Source organism: Mizuhopecten yessoensis, unplaced genomic scaffold (assembly GCF_002113885.1).
Source record: "Mizuhopecten yessoensis strain PY_sf001 unplaced genomic scaffold, ASM211388v2 scaffold9373, whole genome shotgun sequence".
Lineage (NCBI taxonomy): Eukaryota > Metazoa > Mollusca > Bivalvia > Pectinida > Pectinidae > Mizuhopecten > Mizuhopecten yessoensis.
Genome location: NW_018408015.1, coordinates 74542 through 79346, shown reverse-complemented (window position 1 = coordinate 79346; position 4805 = coordinate 74542).

Sequence of the window (4805 nt, the reverse complement as noted above, 5' to 3'; positions counted from 1 at the left end):
AACTCTATTTCTAGTCTTGTATGGAAAACACCTACAATTATTGACTGCGAGTGATGGAGGAATCCTTCAGAAATCAAACAAAGAAAGTGTCACTAATTCCAATGCCAGAGAATCGTCGATCAACTTATGTTTCAACATCGCAGCGGCTTTCGCATAATAACAAGAGGCCCAATGGGCCTGTATCGCTCACCTGGTATAAAACTCACACTTGTAACCTTAAAAGTTATCTAAAATAAAGCTACAGGCAAAATATCAGTATTTATGATTAAAATTCGTTCAAAAGACCCTGTTATTTTTTTTTAAACATTTCACCCCTGTGATGAAAGTCGAAGAAAGTCATTATGTTGAACACATTGTATAGCCTTTCATCTCAGGATGCAACTTGCAAAGTATAAACATCCTGGGACCCATGGTTATTCATAAGAGGTTGTTTAAAGATTTTAAACAAATTTGACCCCTGTGACCTTGAATATAAGTCAAAGTCATTCACTTTAACAAACATAGTAGTCCTTGATCCCAGCATATGCTACTAACTAAATATCAACATCCTGAGCCTTTTGGTTATTCAGAACAAGTTGTTGAAATATTTTAAACATATTTGCTCCTTGTGACCTTGAATATGATTCAAGGTCATACATTTAAACAAACTTGGTAGCCCTTGATCCTAGTATGCTACTGACTAAATATCATCACCCAGGGCATTTTGGTTATTCAGAAGAAGTTGTTTAAAGTTTTTAACATATTTGACCCCTGTGACCTTGAATGAGGGTGAAGGTCATTCATTTGAACAAACTTTGTAGCCTTCATCTCAGCTAGCTACTGGCCAAATATCATCACCCTGGGCATTTTGGTTATTCAGAAGAAGGTATTTAAAGGGTTTTTTAAGACAATTGACCCTGTGACCTTGAATATAATTGAAGGTCATTCATTTGAACAAACATGGTAGCCCTTCACCCTAGCATGCTACTGACCAAATATCATCTCCCTGAGCCGTTTGGCTATTGAGAAGAAGTTGTTTAAAGTTTTTAACATATTTGCCCCCTGTGACCTTGAATGAGGGTGAAGGTCATTAATTTGAACAAACTTTGTAGCCTTCATCTCAGCTAGCTACTGGCCACATATCATCACCCTGGGCATTTTGGTTATTTGGAAGAAGTTGTTCAAAGGTTTTAACATATTTGACCCCTGTGACCTTGAATGAGGGTGAAGGTCATTCATTTTAACAAATTTGTAGCCCTTCATCTCAGCATGCTACTGACCAAATATCATCACCCTGGGCATTTTGGTTATTCAGAAGAAGGTATTTAAAGGTTTTTTTAAGACAATTGACCCTGTGACCTTGAATATAATTGAAGGTCATTCATTTGAACAAACTTGGTAGCCCTTCACCCTAGCATGCTACTGACTAAATATCATCTCCCTGAGCAGTTTGGTTATTGAGAAGAAGTTGTTTAAAGTTTTTAACATATTTGACCCCTGCGACCTTGAAAATAGATGAAGGTCATTTATTTGAACAAACTTCGTAGCTCTTCATCCCAGTTTGCTTCTGGCCAAATATCATCACCCTAGGCCTTTCAGTTATTAAGAAGAAAACGTTTAAAGTAAAATATTGACGCCAGAGGACGGACGGGTGACGGACGGACGGACGACGGACGCCGCACCACGGCATAAGCTCACTTGGCACTTCGTGCCAGGTGAGCTAATAAAAATGTAATGTTTCAATTATAGGCTCTATTCCATATCAGTTCTGTGGGTTTATTTTTACCAAATCGCAAAGCCTAGCTAGTGTACATGTTTTCCCCGGCTCACTTTCATGTTGATCTCGCATCTACACTCGAGATCTACATTACCTGATCGATAACCTCGTGAATTATTTCAATATTTTAAAATGAAGCATCATAAAAATAGTTTATTCTGCTTTTATTTTTTTCCCTTCGAGTCAATTTGAAGGAGATGTATTATATGTCAATGCTTCTAATATAAACATATTTTGTATAATCCCTTTACAGTCAAATCAGTCTGTAGTTCTAACAGTGCAGTAGGGCTTCACACGTACCACATGTTGAGGAGTGAAAACAACAGGGCCCTCGATCGCGACTGCAAGTAATTTCAAGTTAATCAGTATTCACTGATTGAGTGTTAGCTAACTACTGCATTGTAATTTGTATTAACTGTGGTGTTGAGAAGTGTCAATAACTTTTGCTGAAGCAGGGCGATCCTTCCTAGCCTATTGTCCGGGATCAGACGGCGTCGGTGGTTATGCCCTCCTTTCAACTTACCTGACTGTAAAAATGTTACCTGTACCCAGCTAGTATTGGTTGCCAAATCAGCAGTCATGACCTAAAAATGTATGCACTATACGCGCAAATTTACGGTTTTATTTGTACAGTATGTTGAAATTTATTAATGATGTGTAAAGTATGTGGAACTTTGTCACTGTTGTTCATTGGGACAGAGTCAAGTACATTGTTTGTTATAATGTTATTCATACTCAATGTGCAATTTGTTTTATATTGGTTATTACATTTGAAGTTATTTTATTGGTTGGTAATGCCTATACTGTATTATATTTGTATACAAAAAGAACTATATTATATGTTGTAAATTGTATATATTATATATGACTTTTTGGGATTTTAGAATTATTATTGGTACAAATGTAAGAGTTGTCAATTGGGAAAAAAAATCAAAAAATATAATTTCATAATTTCCTAAAAAAACCTGAAGAAACTCCCGCAAGGTATGGGTTATGGATTTGCTTATGCAATAGCGATGCCATAGAATAAAAAAAAAAATGCCTCATTACATTTTTAGGCAGAGGTACGTAGATCATCAAAGGAGAGTTGTCAGGAGAAAGATTTTTAACAAAGGTCCATAACTCCTTAAAAGGGGTCAAAATGAAAAAGTTCTTCCCTGTTACAGAACATCAGGTGGTAATTAACATATCTGTAAACTTTCATTGAAATCGGCCCAGTAGTTTAGGAGACAGACAAAGGTTTTTTTTCAACAAAAGGGCCATAACTACTTTTAAAAGGGTCGGAATGAAAAAGTACTACTTGGAAGCACAACGTCAAAGGGCAGTTACCATATCTGCAAACTTTCTTTGAAATTGGCCCAGTAGATTAGGAGAAGTTGTCAGGTCAAGGATTTTTTCAACAAAGGGCCATAACTCCATAGACATGGGTTGGAAAAAAATACCTAAATGCACAACTCCAGGGGGTAGTTATCATATCTGAAAACCTCCCTTGAAATTGGCCCCATAGGCATAGTTTTGGAGGAGTTGTCTAGACAAATAGTTTTCAACAAAGGGACATAACTTCGTACGAAAGGGTCAGAATGAAAAAGCAATACCTGGATGCACAACTACAGGTGGTAGTTATCATATATATATATGGAAAGTTTTGTTGAAATTGGTCCGTTACTTTAGAAGGAGTTGTACGGAAAATAACTTTTTCTACGGACGGACGGGCTGATTAAAGCAAAGGTGTTTGAAATTCTGACTTTAAATTGAGATAAAAATCATATGAAATAAACATATTTTTTTATAGTAACGTGAATACCTTCATTTTTTATGATTTTAATCTCAATTTACAGTCAGATTTTCAAACACCTGCTGGACACAACACAAGGATATTTAAGACGTTGTGCCATCGTCTGTAAACTGACACAAAAATTATCGGACGTGCGTCCGGAAAACATAAGAAATAATCATCGATTAAAAATTCACGCATAAATATGCAGTTTTGCTTACTTTTTATCTTGCTCAAAATGAGCCGATACCATATTTCATTCATGAACCGGTCTTTTTTGTAGTCTGACAAACGTACAAAAATGTTGTATGCAAATGAAGCCACATCTCCTCGCTGATTTTTTTCCACTTCCGAGGAGCCAAGGAGACATTCTTATATCGATAAATAGTGTTTCAATGAAACGTAAACCTTGTAATGCAATGGACTTCCAATTTTCACCATTTTTAAACAGAACAAAATGAGAAATAACTTACCATCAACCAAAACCGATATAAAACCGCAAAAAAAAAAAATAACAGATTCTATATTATAGCTAAATAAATATAATAAATAAATTTAGAAAATTACATGAAATCAATTAAAAATGTGAAATTTAAATAAAATGTTTTGATAGTTAATTTGACAATCAAAGATATTTTTTTTATTCCAAACGAAGCTTTTGTTCCTGCATGTCACTGTAGAGAATTTCTTTTTAGTGTATTCGAGTTATCTTTCTTTGAACACTAATTCAAAATAGACTCACGGAAACATATGACGGCTACTTCCGACGGAAGAAATTTGTTAAAAATTGTTTGTTCCGATTTTTTTTTAAATACAGTTTTATGTTGCTAGTTTTTTGTTTCCTTTAGTAGATTGTAAACAAGTTTATGACAGTCTTCCGTAATTTCAACAGTTTTCTGTCGGTATGAGTACGAAATCGCGGATGCTTCTTAAGATTAGAAGTGCACGGAAACCGGTAACCCGAGGATACATTCAGGGTTGACGAACTCTAGATCTGTTGGTAAAGTTTTAGAATTGCGAGTTACGAAAATACAGGCTTTTTGATGACAACACTAAGGATTATTTGGGCAACGAACAACAAATTGATCTACATCATAATTAACACATTAATGAATCTTAATCAATTGATAAACTTACTTTATGACTTTGCCAAGATCACACGAGAAAATACAGCATGCTAGCACATAAATCGAGGTCCTTATAGAGTTTGAAATATAGGGGATGTAACTTGTTAGACCATAGGTGGTGGGCACGTCTATCAAAAAAAAAAAAAAA